At 40.7% G+C, this 18,209-nt stretch overlaps 1 protein-coding gene across 3 annotated transcripts in view; it reads left to right on the top strand.

The window, feature by feature from the left end:
* Positions 1–2,810: 2,810 nt before the first annotated feature.
* rsh (radish) overlaps positions 2,811–18,209 on the top strand; it is a 622,246-nt gene continuing 606,847 nt past the window's right edge. For all 3 annotated transcript variants that reach the window (XM_065225626.1, XM_065225625.1, XM_065225627.1), the window contains exon 1: positions 2,811–3,983. The gene's annotated coding sequence lies outside the window, so the exon portion shown is untranslated. The remainder of the gene's footprint in view (positions 3,984–18,209) is intronic.

The following is an 18,209-nucleotide window of genomic DNA, read 5'->3' as shown; positions in this document are numbered from 1 at the left end:
CACGTTTTGGTTCTTGTGGAGAATTGGCCACATCCCCAGGGGCACCGGAACATTCCCGGGAGGACTAGTGTGACCGTCGACTCTCATTAAGGCCATTACCGGCCAAGATTTGTAAAATAAGGAATTTTGATATGTCGCATGATGGGTTTTTGTTTTTGTTGAGAATTGGCCACTTCCCCGGGGGCACCAGGACATGCCCGGGAGGGCTAGTGTGACCATGGACTCTCAATAAGGCCATTTCCGGCCAAGATTTTTAAAATCATGAAGTTTGATATGTCGCACGATAGGTTTTGGTTTTTGTCGAGAATTGGCCACTTCCCCGGAAACACAGCAACATTTCCGGGAAGCCCAATGTGACCGTGGAACGTCAGTATAACTGCCATTGGTCCAATCACATCATTTGAGAGAAAAAACATGATGTTCATTGTGTGTATACATATTGCAGAACAGTAAAGCCGAATGCCGACCAAAAGTAACCCCAACGGGAACCGGAATAACTCCGGAACCATGTATTGATCCAAATGTTTTCAGATGGATTCAAAAACTTCAATAGATTCCCGACGAAATGCATTTTGTTGTAAAGAAAAAGATTGAGAAATTATGTTTTTTTTTTAGCTAATTGCATTTTGAAGTCTATGCAAATTTAGACGTTAGGCACGCAAAGATTAAAACGTTTTCATTAACTTACGTTTTGGAGTTTCAATTCGGCGAATTTGTATGCATTTCGGCAGTATAAAATGCATAACTTCACTCGGGTCTAAAAGAAAATTTTAAACATATGTTTCAAAACCGTTAAAATGTCGATATATATTAATATGAATGCATACCGTTCAAATCAACACTATGCGTAGATAACATCTGTTTTTTGTTTTTTGCTGCTAGGTCCAGCTTCACCGAGTTCGTCAACATCTCTTTTATCGGACATTTTTACAAAATTACGCAGAGCTAGTTAAACTACGCAGCTACGTGGGTTTGTGGTCATTCAAGAGAAATCGACGTGCAAAGTCATTGTTTACGTTTCGAGCTATATCCTTCTGACATGTTTTCCCTATATTGTAATATTCCAAGACAGGAGCACGACAGCTTATTCTCTCATTTTTTCGTTTTACTTTGCATTCTACTCTCTTCTTCGCTCAGTTCGAGCAATTCCACTCGCGAAAAGCAGAGAAGAGTAACTCTCCAGCCCGACAGCAGCTAGTTCGTCCGACGGCATTCTTACTGGGATGGCATGTTGAGAGATTGAGCTCGTGAGAGAAAATATACTCTCTCAAATTTGAATGTTAAGGCTCCAGAGAGTAGTAAAGTGGGTAAAAAATCATGTGAAAAATCATTTTTTTTTTTAATTTAATAGTTAGTGACAAAGTCCATGAATGATTTCTTTAGGTTATTGTCAACTTGTTTGGACCTAAATATGCATTACAAGCGTAGTATTTCCACTTTTCCAAATATTTATATAAGGGGATTTTTATTACTTACTACCAATGGAACAGCGCCATCTGTGTGAAAATAGCCATGACTAAATAGTTCATTCTCAGAAAATGGTTTTTCATCTTTTTCTTTGCGCTTTTCCTTTACTTTAATTTTTTTATCAATACTTGGTTCATGAGTTATGAATTTTCAAAATACGTGATGTTCGGGAAATTCCGAAAATTCCAACCTAAAATTTCAGGGAAAACTGAACTAACCACAAAAAAACCCCTCCATATGGGTGGTATCATCCACCCACTATCGATACTATCGAACAAAATGGGCCAAAGGTGCTCATAATGCTATTAAATTTTGCCCACGGCCCATGATCATATGAATGGAACAAAAATTCAAAAAGAAATTGTGGTGGCCAATTTTCTCGGAAAACTGTTGATGATGTTTTCGGATTTTCCTGAAAATCACGTACTTTGAAAATTAATAACTCATAAACCAATTTTTTTAAAAATCATAGAATGATAAAGAATAAATCTCAGCAATTCATGTCAAAGTAAAAGTTTAATGACATTTTGAACAGAAGTCGAATCAATTTGCAGTCTTCGACAAAGTTGTTTTGCATAGTATTCTTAATCTAAGTTAGAGATTTGGTCAAAATAGATATTTTTTTAAATTTTTTTGACAAGCAAATGAATAGTTTCGTTTCATTTGCCATACATCTGTTCATACATAATTTAAAATTATCCCTCAAATCCAAATCATCACCAAATACGCTCAGCTTTGGGGACCTCAATGCGCATCGCATCCTAGAACTCCAAACCCTTCAGACTAACTCAAGACTGGATTGGGTATATCCTTCGGCATGTTATGAAGCAAATTTGCTCTTGATATAAAATAAGTAACATCACGCACAGTCGACATTTCGTGCACCGTTCCGGAAAGGACCACCAGTGTCTGCGAATCCCAGACCTACCACCACTTGCCAACAGGTGAACGCGCGTGCATCCAGCGTTGTGTTAGTGCGCCTGTGCGTGCATTTGGACCTGTAGATCTTACTCATCCGCACCCACCTCCGCATGCTGCCCAGCTGAGCGGATGTGAGCCACCTACACAGATAAACAACCGAAAACCCATCTATCCATATCGGCGTCGTGCTTCGCCAGAGTTTAGCAGCCATTAACCTCCTGTTGCTCGCAATTCGCAGAGTTCTCCAGCAGCACAGGCGGTGGCGTCGGCAGCGTGAGAGCGTTTTGTGTCCTCGGGAAACTAGGTGGGTTGAGAAAACTCAGGCCGGCTGGGTGGCCAAGGTGGCGGGTTTTCGCGTCCGTGCATATAAAAGTGAAATATGAGGCGCGTTCGAGCTCAGTCGTGCTTGGAGAATTGTTGGATGTTGGTGGTCGAGTTTCCGAGGAGAAACCAGTCGAGCAAAGTCAAGCAAATCTGTTGAATGTTTGAAGAACAACCAGTTGATCTTGGAAACCACCTGTAAGTGTGTGTTAGTGTAAGTCCTTCTGTGGGAGCAACCTAATGGGGGTCTTCCCATTCTGCATTGGCCAAGGTTCTTCCCATGTGAAGAAGCAACTGGTAGTGAGAAAGTGGTGAAAATGTGGATTCTGGTTTGGTGAAAGAGACATAAGATTCCTCCGGCACAGTGGGTTGTGGACGGGATGAAGTCTGATGGTAACAAGTGTGTGGAAGGAATTGTGGCAAGTTGACGATGGTGTGCCATCCTTAGAGGAAAAGGATACTTAGCTCCAAAATGCTCCAGAGGCAAATGACGGGGAACGAGTTTTCGAGTGTTTCCAAGAGCGGTAGCAAAAGTGAACAATACGGCAGTGAGTTGAACGGGATCCCTTTTCAACACCTGATCCTTCTGGGCATAGAGTTGTGAGAAAAAAAAAAGTAGAAGTTTCATACCAGAAAGGATATTTCTCTAAACTGACACATTTTCAGCGTTAATTGAGTTTCGGTGCGCGGAGAAGACAGATTCGGAGGCTGAAAAGGGAAAGTGTTTATTTATAGAACTGTGCCCCGGTGTCGGGATGAGTTTAGCTATAGAGGTTCAGGAAATTTGATTTTCGGCACGGCACTCGCTTAGTAGCGGGGGGCTTGTGGCAGATAACGAAGGCTTCTTGATAAGATGAAAAAGCGTACCACACGTAGCAGTGAATAAATATACTCTGAATATTTAAACCAAGAGTTGGAAGAATCCTGTTTGGTAGGAAGCCAACAGAGACGCACACACACACACATACACACATAGAGAGTGAGGATTGTGAAAAAGATTGGCAAGGTTCGGGACAAAAGCGATCCTACCTGGGACTGTCAGTGACAAAAGCAAATAAAAAATAAAAAAGGAGCTCAGGAAAAAGGCAAAACCATCCATTAGAACAGCACCACCTCTACCCATCCAACCGACCGGAGACCGTCGCGGCGTTTTCCTGGGACGACCCTCTCCACAAGGGTTTGTACGTCCTGGTCGCAGCATCCTTGTAACATATCTCGTTCCATTTTCCTTATTTTGCGTGACGCAGCGGTACAGCACTAAATTGGATCGAAATGTAAGTATACATTGATATTGTTTGTCATTTGTGATATTTGCTTCGTGATGGACGAAGGATTTTGTACGATTTTGTTGCACAGTTGTGTATTAAAGCTATTTGCAACCTGTCCAGCCAGTGCTGTCGTGGTAAATTAAGGGCTGGTTACGCACTGATTTTTCATATGATAATCTCAAATTCGTGCGTCCCATTTTTTCTAAGGATAATTTTGAAGAGCTTTTTTCTTCTTTTGATAGAATTCAGCTGAAAAAGTACAAAAATGTAGAAATTATAGATTTTTTTTAATGATCTAGGTAGGACGTCTACATTACTCTGTAGTTTTGATCCTCATATTTTCAAGTGATATTTGATATTTCATCGAATAATTTGTAGTCAAAAATGCTCGAAGTGCTGTAGCACATTTTATGATACACAAAACAGCATAGAGCATAACAAATTTTTCTAAATCGTCCTGAAGAATTAACCTTGAAGATCAACCTGCTCAATTGAATTTTGCTCAATGTTCGGAATAAGCGAACGAATCCGTAGTGCTTCGTGGGACCGCATATCACTGTGTGACTTATAAGTGTTTTGACAAATTATCTTGGATTCATCAAATCATATTGCATCAAGATCTGAGATGTTCTATAAACTCAACAAGGTATTCTATGATATCCCGACTAAATTTTCGAACCCTTACAGCTTCATAGCACTACTTAACATCATTTGGAGATATATTGTTGAAATGATAAACTATTTCGGGTGCTCCAAATTATTCTGGAGGTTAGTTCTTGATGTTGTACGTCCTCAACGAAGTCTTGTACGATGTCCTGAGTTAATATACGTAGTCGCAGAGCTTTGCGGAACATCATTACATTCTGTGGGACATCATTTTAATAAGCAATATATTTTAGGTTTTTCAAAGAGCCTGAAGTTCAGATATTGAAGTTCTATAGAATTACCCAGGTATTGTACGATGTCGAGGTGAATTTATTACTTCGTAGAGCTTCGACACGGTATCATGAGGGTGTATACTTGTAATGGCAAAGTATTATGGGTTCTTCAAATTATCCTGGAGTTCTACGAGTTCAACAAAATCTTGTAATACGACCTGATTTAGTTTACGAATCCGTAATGCTTCATAAGATCTATTCACGTCGTGTGGGGCATAAGTTGTATTAGCAATATATCTTAGGTTCTCCGAAGTGTCTGAAGTTCAGATATTGAAGTTCAACAGAGTCTATGAGGTATTGTACGATGTCGGAGAGCTCCCTTCAATGCCGATCCCCAACGTCGATACATAGTTGATGGTTGCTCACGGCAGGGTTAGGTGTTTAATTCCAACTGCCCAATGTCTAGTCAGTATAGGGGGAATCCGCCCTTTTGGTTATCAGGCGGAATATTCTGGTTCAAAGATGTTTTCAACGAAACACTTGACCGCATGGTCCGACAGGCTGATCCGTTCTGCATTAAAGTATTAAAATTTACTGAGCAGAGTTATCATCGGCCTTGATGACGTATATTTCGGGATCACTACTCTGCATTGATGTAGATCGAGAGAGGGTTTGTAATGCAACCATCTCTTCCAACCCCAGCTATTGACCTAGCAAGGGATGCTGCATTAGGTGGGTGATGCTAGCTCCAAACAAACGATGTTCCGGCTAATTTTTTAAATGCGCAAAGCTCCACGTAGATCCATAATAACATGTGGGATAGTCAGACAGTAGTAATGACTAAGTATTCTGGGAGCTCCTAGTTTTCCTGAAGTTTTGCTCTGGAGGCTCTACAGGATTTTAATAGTCTTATACGATATGCACATTTATTATACGAATACATGCGCTTCGTAGGATCTCATCACATCATGTTTGACTTAGATTCTCCAAAGTGTTTGGAGTTTAGATCTTGAAATTCTTCACATAATTTAGGACAGCTGTAGTAGCAACATATCTTAGGTTTTCTCAACCGTCAAGGTGGTCAGATCTTGAAGCTCTCTACGCTCAACAAAGTTTTCTACGATTTTGAGATTGTGAGCTGTATGAGAGCATAGAACATTATTTCAGACATATGATTGTGTTGTATGTCACGACCAGGCCTGAACATACTCATTTTAGCTAAAATACTTCTTTGCGAAATTATGGAACTATGAGATATAATAATTGTAATTTTTATATGTAAGATGCAAGAAGAGGAGGTAAAGTTTGTGTATGACACATAGCACCAGTAAATTTTGCTTTCAGGGGATCACAATCAGCTATTTTAGTTGTAATGAGTAATCGTCATGAGTGAGTACTATTCTTTACAACTAATCGCTAATTGTGACACTCTGAAAGCGAGATTGACAGATTTTATGTGTCATACACCAACTTTACCTCCTCTAGTTGCATCTTACAAGTTATTATCATAATATCTCATAGTTTCATAATTTCAAAAAGTAGTATTTTAGCTGTAATGAATATGTTCAGCCCTGGTCACGACAGACTAAACGTATTTATGGGGCTTTGAAAACTCCAAAACACCGAGTAGGACTTACTCTTGTTTTAATAAAATACCATTGGCTATCCAAATAATAAGGGTTTTCAGATCATTTGAAGTCCTTCAGATATTCTCTATTCATATCAAGTTGACCAGGAATTATTTGCAAGATTGTCAGACCAACAAATGCTCCCTCAAAATAGTGCGTTGATAAGAAAGTATATATTCTGAAGAACAACAGTTCTTCAGACACTTGTAACCTATCAAATATGTTACATTATTTTTGTAAATAGTTTCTTTTAGTTTTTACCGAGTAGCTTAGTTAAAATGAAAATTGAATTGAACTGATTAAAACAAAATTGAATTTGAAATCGAATTCCACGAAAATATCCACTTCCTGAACATCCCTATTCCCACCCTTAATGCACCTTCCGTCAAAAGTTACCACAAGGCACAGCCACAGTTGACTACCACGATTATCGTCGGTGTGGTAGACGATCAACACCATCACACCGAGGCCGATAAAAAGGTCTGTCACCGTGGGACAACTCCCTAATAGGTGAACGAAGAACACCGTTGCGAGGTGCAGTCGCACGTAGTGCTAAAGTTAGTATTTTTTTATAGTGAACAAATCAAGTGAGATTTCCCGCGTGCCGTCGCTCGAAGAGGAACTTCCGACGCGGCCATTGTTTAAGTGCCGGTGTGCCCTTCAAACCTGCGAGTGTAGAGATCCGATCCAGAGATGCAGCTAGTGAACGCCTCCAGTGGTCCGCTCGTACCTTATTCCCGGCTGGTGATCGAACCCCGTCGTCTTTACCGTTTTGTGAAGACCGTCGAGTTTTGAAGCACGCAGCGAGGAAGGAGGAATCGTCCGGCAAAACCAAAACGCTAACAGTGAATTGAGCCGTGAAGAATTTACAAGGCTTTAGAAAATTTTTCTCGATTTTGGTTCCTCTTCAACTAACATACTTCAAGTTCGTGAGATTGTTGAGGATAATTCATTGGATTTTTATTAAGAATTTAAAAGCATTTGATAATTCCTTGCATTTGTTGAAGTACCGAGACATTCTGAGTAACTAAGGCTCTGAATTACTTAAGAAATTTTAAAATGTCTTAGAATTTCAGCATTCTAAGGTAATTCTGAAAAGAGTAGAAAGGGAAGTGGTAGGCAAATTCCTTGTGAATTCAATGTTAGTTCTGAGTAGAATTCGAACATAACTCTGATGAATTTTGCTTGGAAAACAATTAAATATATTATGATAATTAGTTGATGAAAAATTCAAGGAATTGTTGGGAACATAAGAAAGAAAATCTGACAAGAATGCGATGGGTATGCTGAAGAGAATCCATAAGGAAATAGTGAGGCTAATTTCAATGGAATTCTGGTGAATGTTTCCAAGTAGATTTTAAGATTTTATACAAGAATAACACCTAGGAATTTCTGGGAGAATTTAAAACAAATTTTGATAGAGTACTTAGGACATACTGAAGAGAATTTCAAGGTAATTCTGACTTAACCTCCAAAGCAGCATTGAGTGTACCATGGAAACCATCAAGAATATTCCAAGGGAATTTTTTGGAGAAAAATGGATACAAGATTAAGCAAAATCTTGGGAATTAACTAAAACCAGTTTAAGGGGATTATGGAATTGAAGAGTGATTTCTAAGAGGTTTCTAGAGAGAATTCCTACTAATAGTGGTTTGACCCTAGATTGTTTATCGAGCTTTTTTTCCATGACTTGTTTTCCGTCGATCTTGTTTTCCGTGCTGAGCACAAATGCCACCGACGCCAGGGCGACAGCTCCCACACCTGGACCCTACCTATCGACCCATCAACTCGGGACCAACGGCTTTACTTCGCTTTCGAAGGAATGCGTGACCAGAGATTTTATGCCTCAGAAAATTCCGGCGGGTGAGAGGCAATCACTGTCAAAATATCGTTGTGCTCAGAAAACGAAGCTCTTTCAGATGATGTATAAAATCCAAAATTTTCTCAAAATTAAAGAACCCAATTGTCGCCCGTGTGAACAGGCATATTGAATATATTCGGGCAACAACAGTTCATCGTAAAAATCGCCGTGTGTGTTCAGCGCTTAAGTTCAATTTCGGGTCTATTTAAATCATCTCTTTGCCACAGGCTAAATTTCAATGGGCCATGGAAATTTAATGAATCATCCTTTTCTAACACATGGTTAATTATTAATTGGAGTAAGAGTCGAACCAACTCAAGATTGAAAGTCTTTCTAACAAAGTAAAAATAAATAATTGGATTTACGCTTACATTATTTGTTTCATTCGGTCTTCAGCAGTTCTTACAGCTGCTAGAGCATGAGATAGATGCAGCGAACGTTAACCACGGAATAAATGAGATACAAAGTACCTCCATGGCTTTGGGGATGACACCACCGACGAACCGACGTGACAGCTCATACAAGCTACTTTCAAATTCGTGCCCAAGACGCCATATTTAAAATACGTTAAACACTACCGACATCTACTCACCCGATCGCGTGATACCATGAGCAAGGACACGAACCCACGTATAATTTATACTGCCTTGGTCTGCGTCTCACCTCATTTGACAGATCTGATCGCCCGTTTGAAAGTTCGAATCGCTCGTTTGACAATTCGTATTGTGGACAAACGAAATGCTCTTGTTGGTTCGTCGATGATGACACATAGCCATTAGCCATAAATACGTTAGCTAAACGAACGTTTACCATACAGATGGTTCCTATAATGAGCATAAGCCATTAAGTTATATCTGAATGTGGATGTTACCCATAATATACGGCAGCCATAATGGATGTTTTCCATAAACCCGTAAATTCGAGTAAACTAACTTATTTCTGGACTGGAAGAAATGGGCAAAATAATCAGTTAGAGCAATGAAGAACAATCATCGCATAGAGAAACAGGTAAATACGGCTGACTGCAATAATGCTGCGAGTTGGCGATCAGAAAGGTTGAAATTCGAATCTCAAAATCTGACTATTATTCATCTGTCGCTCCTGGCATGGCTCTACTGCGAACATCGAAGCGATTTGAAAAGTCTTTGATTTACCTATTCTCTGCACTTTAAAGCATGAAACTATGTTTAATATTTTTCATAGACTATACGGATTAGGTTGAGGCTGTGAACATGATCAGATGATTAGTTTTTCAATCGTTAAAACTTGTGGAAGGCTAGGAAGTCAAAACTTATGTGAAGATAGAAATGGACCCATACTGTACATAGCTATGGTGTAAATGGGCTATCTTTCTTAGGATGAGGTAAAACGTAATGGTATTCGGTAGGAACGAGCATGAAAGAAAGGTCGGAAAGGATCGGAAATACATATCAAACAAAGCTCCTAATCATGAGCAGAGTTGCTTTCGAGGCACCTCGAGTGACTGACATTGCTCAGTGAAGAAGATCACTGTTATTTGCTTTCTCACTTTTCGCCACACATCATCATATGGAGGTGTGAAGCCAAAAAGCTGCTGTCAAGCAAAACAACAACACAAATCGGGGGTTTCCGGCCTGCAACTAAAGGCGAGTACGATTCTAAACTTTCGGTACCTAAATTTCCTTCGGTTTCCGGCTCGCGGGATCGCACTAAAATCGACCCGTTTTTCTTGGCTGTTGCGGAGGCTGAATATAATTTGATCGTACTGACGGAAACGCAACTTTTCGGATCACTTTATCTAGATAGAGCTGGAATTAGGGCGTAACAGCTTTTGTAAACAATGAAAAAAAAACAAACAAAAAAAAAAAACGTTCAAAATCCATTTAACATCATATATATTTCAAGCGTTTACATTACTTCTTACTTCGCTTTAGTCTTATACATACTTCTTTGAAGCCGTTATTTTTTACAATGCATAACAGAAGCCACAAATGTTGATTTTATTATGTGTAACACTAACTTTTATAGGACGGTATCAAAATCTAACTTAGCAGAAAAGGAAACCCATGTTTCTAAAAACATACTTTTCGAATTACAAATTTTAACCTTCACGTATGGATTCAGCAATGTCCATTCAACAAAATGCAAGCTTATTTTTCAAAGAAATGAACCGAAATGCGATTTGGCAGAACCGAAAAACTAAATTTCTATGAAAAATACGTATGGATTCAGCAATTATATAAAAATCCACGACTATTTTGAAGGGGAAGTTCACTGTTCCGAAAAAAATAACTACGTCATGATTTTTCTAAAAATATTGGGAAAAGGTATCAAAAATCACAATTTATTAATTTTTTTTATCAATTTTTTAACAATTTTTTAATTTTTCAAAGAAATTTCACATGAAAAAACATTTTTTATAAGTCATTATGGCATAAAGTTGGACTAAAAAAACCACAAAACATCGACTTATCGGTTTTGCTGAGAGTCCATTTTTTTTTTCATGATGGTATAGAAAAAATATGATTACATGTAATTTTTGTCAAGAATCTTATGAAGAAACTGATTTTCTTGGATTTGTGATAATTTTTCCCAATATCTTTAGGAAAATAAAAACGTGCCAAAACTAAATTTTTATTTTCGAGCCGGTAAACTTCCTCTTGAAGGAAGGAGCCGAAATTCAACTTGGCTGAACAGGAAACACAAATTTCTATGAAAATACGTACTTTTGAGAATTTAAACCCAGTTTTCTAAAAAAACTGCATGCTTCAAAAAATGATATATCACGTATAAATTCAGCAAGATTCAGTCTATAAAATCTAAGCCCATTTTTCAAAGGACGGAGCCAAAATCCAGGTTGGTTGAACAGGAAACCCAAACTTCTATCAAAATACGTATTATTGTGAATTTAAACTCTTAAAATTAAAAAATTCAACCCTGACGTATGGATTCAGCAAGGTCCAGTCTAAAAAATCCAAGTCTATATTTCAAATATCGGACCGAAATTCAACTACTTTTGTGAAATTGAGAAATTCTATCGTCACATTTTGATTCAGCAAATTCTATTCCATAAAATACAAGCATATTTTTCAGAGATAGGAGCCTAAATTCAGTTCGGAAAAAACATAAACATCAATTTTCTATGAAAATACCTTCTTTTGTGAATATTAACCAGGTTGGTCTTTCACGTAGGGATTCAGCAAGTTCCGTTCTATAAAATCCAAGCACAAATTTCAAACAAAAGAACAGAAATCCAACCAGGCTTCAAAAAAATCTACCATCACGTATGAACTCACAAAGAACTTTTCTATAAAATCCAAGCGTGTTTTTCAAAGGACGGAGCCAAAATCCAACTTGGCTGATCAAGAAACCAAAATTTATATAAAAATAAGTACTTTTGTGGATATAAACCTACTTTGCTCAACAATTGTGCTTGCTTAAAAAAATCTTCCATACCATGAACACACGAAGGTCCATACTTTGACATCCTAATTTTCAAAGGATGTGATTCTAACAAGAACGAGGAAGGGGTCTAGGGGAGCGGAATTTACGTTAAAAGTTAATAAAATCACTTCAGGAAAGCTCAGACTAACATTAAATATAATTCAATCACTCAATAGAAAAGTTTGGACTCCCCAAGAAAGGTATTGTACTTCAGAAAAGGTTGGACTCCGTTTGGAAAATTTAAGCTAAAAAAGTGTCAGTTTACTTCGGAAAACTCTACACCAGAAAAAATTGAGATTTGTTCCGGCCTTATGGAGCATTACACGATATTAATATGATAGCGATAAATGATTACTTGTATTACTACTCTGATACATATTTGAATGTACACGCATTGTAGTCATATAACTTTTTGTTTACGTATTTGAAGATGATGTATTTTGAATATACGTCCCGTCCGTATAATCCCGCACAAATTGAACCTGTAAGATGTCAAATATCAACGTGTTGTTAATAATAATCACTTATTCACCTTTATTTAAATCCAATCCGAATGATTCATTCCTGAGCGCTAGAGAGAAAGTGCGAACAAACGTCAAAAAACTATATGACAATCGCTGCATCACACACAAGTTCTAATTTCAACAAATTCAACATGCAGTTTACCGAAAAGGTGCTGCGGATTTTTCATCGGCGTGACATAAATTTATTCGGTGGCGTGAAAGATTTTACTACGGCGGCGTGCCGGCTCAATTTCATCGGCGGCGGCGGCGGCGTAGCGCGGCGGCGCACAGGTCTAATTGTGGCTTCTTCCATCGATCTGTGTGTCGAAAATATCCGGAAATATCGATGAACATTTCAAATGGTCCAATCTGCTTTGATCGATTCTCTTCATCGACTTTCTCTTTTCATAACCACTGCTATGCAAACAGGTTTTGCGCCAATTCTACCACAATGTTTGACAAAGGAGGTTCTTATCTAGCGTCCAAAACGTCAAATATAACAGAGAAAGGTTTTGCAGCTGAGTTATTGACGAAAGAGAAAGTCGATGAAGAGAATCGATCAATGCAGATACGACCTATTGAAATGTTTATCTAGAAATAACTTAACACGGCCGAAAATCGATGAAGAGAATCGATCAATGTAGAAAGAACCTATTGGTGCTATATGAAGACGGTAAACTGGTAGATACATTTTGAGGTGCATTGAGTTACTCGCACCTCTTGTCAATCCTTTTTCAAGGGCAATTATTGTCTTCGCCGTCGGAACTGAACGATAATAACAACAGGTTGAGCAGGAGCTTTATCGTAATTATTATTTTCATAAATCGAGTACGCAAAAGAAATAATATTCATGTTTTAGGAAAGACGTATTAGTCGGAAATCCATATAAAATCCTTCTCAAGAGCAGTTGATGTCGTCGTTGGTTAGGTCGCGGCCAGGATCGAAATCGTATAACAACAAGTTGAACGGGAACTTGATCGTAATTGTTTTGTGGCATAAGAAGCTCGGTGGCCTTGTGGCGATCGATTTTGCTTAATGAGCAGATAATCAGGGGTTCAATCTCAAGCTCCTTCACAATATAGAGTTATAGCATAGAGGTAACTCTAAGACCAGAATGTCCCAAAGAAACGTGCTCAACTTTTTGGCTCAGCTCTGGTACTCTCTTCGGTCCCAAGCTAATCGATGCACCCCTCGAAACATAGTAAAATCCACTAACCCCTCATTTTATCTGTCAAACTTTGATAGAGAATCAAAACAAACATAGTGCAGTACTAGAATTTTGACTAGAATGGGATACGTTAATTGTTTGCTTGGTACCTAAGCTAGTCAACCAGTGAGCCAATTTTTAGTTAGTTTCGTATTGATTGTTGGTTATAGTGTAAAGCGGATCTATTCTTAATATGAGATAAAGCGTATTGAAATTCGGTTGGAGGAACGAATACGCTAATCAAATAATATTAGCGTTATAGGAAAGACGTGTTGATAGGAAATCTATAACAAATCCTTATCAAGAGTAGCTGTTATCGTCGTCGGTGAGGTCGCCGCCGGGATCGAAATCTAGTAACAACAAGTTGAACGAAAACTTGATCGTAATTGTTTTATGGTGTGAGGAGCTCGGTGGCCTAGTGGCAACCTATTTTGCTTACTGAGCAGAAGATCGTGGATTCAAGCCCAAGCTCCTCCGCGCTATTGAATCGTAAGAACATAAATTCAGCATATCGTTAACCAACATGAATCCTGCTGTAATACCAACCCTTTTATCCAACATCGCAGTGATTTCTCGTGAACCTGCAGAGGTGTTCTCGGCTTTTATAAAAGCGAGTATTACGTCAACATATTACTATCCATTCCTTTCTTGACCAGCATTCGGACGTGGCCGGCGCTGGTATCGCCTAGTTTGAGATCACCAGTATTTAAACATTGAGGATGACTGCTAGTCTCACGCAACGTATATTGGTTCTCTGGGCAATAACGGATTTGCATCCTCGGGCGGTCAATCAAGCTTATGCTCTTATTGGGGGGGAATTAAGAAAATAAATATGATTCAATTTTAGGAAGATTCAAAGGGGCTTCTTGAAAATAGGTCGAACATATCCGATTAAGAGTGCATATGAAATTCAGACTAATAAAAATGTTCATGATCTTGGACGCAGGAACAATATAAATTTCATAATTTAGAATCATTTCAAGATCCAGAGACTTACAAAATGACATTTTTAAATTTATATTTGAGTTAAATAGCAAAATTATTCTTGCAGTAAGTGGAGTTACTCATAGTTTAGGTAAACTGTTAGTGTGTGTGTGTTTTTTTTTCGGCAAGGAGGAAACCTTCAAAAAGGCCATCGTGCCACCGCTTGACGACTGGGCGCACAGTCGCGGTGACACGGTGTGTGGGATTCTTACCGCACTAAAACCTCCTTGGACGCCTTGCCCTTTTCACCCGGAACCACTTGTCGTATTACTTCGGAGGGGCCGTGGATTACGCACCTTACTTTACCTCAGATAATTGGCGCTTCCAGTTTGTTGATCGTCTCTCCAATTTGTGAGCCATTTAGCTCCCAGCGTCGCGTTCTACTCGGTTAAACCCGGTGGTGGATTCAGTCTACTCTGACGCTTCTGCGTTACTGCTCTGCTGACGGCGTTAAAGGTGCCCTCCTCTCAACACATTTCTTCGACGACATTCTCCGTGCTAAGGGCGAGCATATCCTCTCGCACATCATCAAATCAAGGACATTCGAAGACCACGTGCCCTGGTGATTCTTCCACATTCCACACTTTGGACAGAAGGGTGACGTTGTGTGTCCGAACCGATGCAGGTACTTCCTGACCAGACAGGAACTGCGTCAAGTGGAAGTTGACTTCTCCATGCTTCCTGTTCACCCAAGTCGAAAGAATCGGTATTAACCTATGTGTCCATCTACCGTTCTCTGCTGCCACTTAGCTATCGACTCCGTTCTCACCATTTTTCGTACTTCTCTGGTTTCTCTCGTCATATAGCACTCGTAGTCCTCCGCCAAGGTGATGCCGATTGGGATCATACCGGCGATAACGCATACTTCCTCCATCGAAATGGTTCTGTACGCACTCACGACTCGCATGGCCATGAGCCGAAACGTACTGCTCAATTTCCTTTGGTTCTGCTTCGTTTTCTGCGCTTCAATCCAGGCTGGACCTCCGTACCTTAGTATCGATGAGGACACACTAGCCAGAAGACGCATCTTGCTGCTGCTATTGCGTTGATGACCTTCGCCGCGTTCTCGCAAGCATATTCGATGAGGCTATTAAAGTTTAGCCGGTCGTCGATCAACACTCCCAGATACTTTAGCACGCGCTTCGAAACAATGGTGTGCTCTCCAACGGTGATTTCTGCCCGCTGCACTGCTTTGCAGTTACTGACCAACAGCACTTCTGTTTTGTGGTGGGCTATCTGCAGCTTCGCTCCTTGCATCCAGTTACCAATCGTATCTATCGCCTCGGCCACCAGCATTTCCACTTCTTCCAGCGTCTCACCGGTTACCGTCAAGACGACATCGTCCGCAAAGCCAACGATCTCAACTCCTTTGGGCAGCTTGAGCGTCAGCACGCCATTGTACATTCCGTTCCACAGCGTGGGACCTATAATGGAGCCTTGTGGAACTCCCGCCGTGATTCCAAGCGATTTCTTCCCCGTGTCTGTCGCGTAGACCAGGACCCGGTTCTGGAAGTAACTAATTAGAATCCTGCAGAGGTAGTCTGGAACCCTCATTCTATGACCTCCCAGCTGGCGCTATTAAATGCATTCTTCAAATCAGTCGTAATCACGGCGCAGTATCGATTTCCTCTCCGCTTCTGTTTGGAAGCTTTCTCGGGTCTGTCAATCACTGTCCGAATTGCATCCACCGTCGATCTCCCTTTCCGGAATCCAAACTGCCTCTCCGACAATCCGTGTTCACTCTCCGTGCATTTCGTCAGCCTGTTCAGGATGATCTTCCGACAGTATCGAGCAAGCATATTGGCCTATACGATGCAGGCTCCCCTGGCGGTTTTCCGGGCTTCGGCAACAGCACAAGCTTTTGTACCTTCCACCTATCAGGGAACTGACCCTTGTCCAGACATTTCTGCAGCACCATCCTGAACATGTCCGGGAACGTCTGGATCGCCGCCTTCAACGCCACGTTGGGAATTCCATCCGGGCCGGGAGCTTTATTCGCTTTCGACCCTTTCGCTGCTGCTATGAGTTCCTCGTTGGAGACTTGTTCAACGTTGTCTTCATCTACCTCGCCATATGGTGTAGGTGGCCAGTTCGTTGGGTCATGCTGTGGGAAAAGTCCCTCCACGATGATTTTCTGCTTGTTGGGACACATTTCAACCGGCATCGTTGGACGTCTGATCTTCGCCATCGAGACTCGGTATGCGTTGCCCCAGGGGTTTGCATCGGCGTCGCGGCACAGCTCCTTGAAGCTATTTGACTTGCTCAGCTTTATCTTTCGTTTCAGTGCAGGCCTGGCCTCTCGGAACACCACCCTGCGTTCCTCTCTGTCTGCTTCCGTTCTTGCTCTCTGAGCACGCCTTCTGGCTAGAAGACAAGTAGCACGGAGGGCGCTAATTTCCTCGTTCCACCAGTAAGCTGGACGCCGCCTGTTCGTTGGCTCCAGTTTTCTCGGCATAGTTGTGTCACATGCCCTTGCTAATGATTCGGTCAACTCGTTCGCGCTTAGGCCCGGGACGCTGCGGTCTACCCTTAGAGCTTCGATGAAGAGATCCTTATTGAATGCCTTCGTCTTCCACTTTCGCTCGCTTACTTTTGTCCTCCGCATTTCTACCGGTGTCCGTTCGCCGATACTGTACCGGATCGCCTGATGGTCACTATGGGTGTACTCTTCGCACACTCTCCAGTTCATATTTGCCACTAGCGACGTACTGCAGAAAGTGACGTCGATAATGGATTCCCTACCATCTTCGCGGAAGGTGCTGATGGTTCCTAAGTTGGCCAGACTGACGTTCAACTTTGCCAGAGCTTCCAGCAGGCTGTACCCTCTTGCGTTGATACATCTGCTCCCCCAATCCACTGCCCAAGAATTGAAATATCCTGCAATGACGACTGGTCTCCGTCCAATGAGCTCTCCGGTGAGTGAGGCTCTAATTTCCGCTTAAGCCGGATGAATTTTCCATAAACATAAAATTGCCCACTGGTCTACAGGGTGTTGTGTGTTGTACAATGTCTAGAATTAAATTGTCAGTCTGAGCAACCTCTGGTTAAAGATGGTGTCAACATGTTTGAATTATTTAAAACTATTTAAATCTTTGTGTCATGTCCTAGGATGCATCCAATAGTAATGACTACAGCTAAAAATACAATATTATTTCTAAGTCATCATGACAGAAAGATGGACTCAAAAATCTGATGAAATTGACTTTTCGGTTTTGTGTAGAGTCCACCTTTTTTCATGATGAGATGGAAATAAATAATAAGCGGAATGTTCTTGGCGGACTTAGCCAATCAATGCTATCTGGAACACTGGTAAACGGTCCAAGAGCACATCGGCTATGGAATGTTTTCGGTATGTGGTATCCACGGACCGGAAACAGCCGAAGAGCACATTGAAATAAGAGTCTGCTGGATAGAACAAGACTTCAACTAAGTGTAGAGTTATCACAGTCAGTACAAAGTTGCGCGACATGATGTGTTTTCGTTAATTACTATGAAACGCTATTTGGTGCGACAATCACGATTCAACGCGACGAACAATAACGGCGCCGGTGGTTTAGTGGTAAGCGTAATTACCTCTCATCCCAGCAGGCATGGGTTCAATCCCAGTCGGCGCCGCCGGAATGTTCTGAGGCATAACATCTCTGATCACGCCTTCGAAAGGAAAGTAAAGCCATTGGCCCTTGGTTCATAAGTTGATGGGTCGATAGGTAGGGTCCAGGTGTGGGAGCTGCCTTCCTGGCGTTGGTAG

Source organism: Ochlerotatus camptorhynchus, unplaced genomic scaffold (assembly GCF_037179485.1).
Source record: "Ochlerotatus camptorhynchus isolate MF236.1 unplaced genomic scaffold, CSIRO-AGI_Acam_v1.1 ptg000232l, whole genome shotgun sequence".
In the NCBI taxonomy this organism is placed as follows: domain Eukaryota; kingdom Metazoa; phylum Arthropoda; class Insecta; order Diptera; family Culicidae; genus Ochlerotatus; species Ochlerotatus camptorhynchus.
This window is presented reverse-complemented; position numbering and strand designations above follow the sequence as displayed.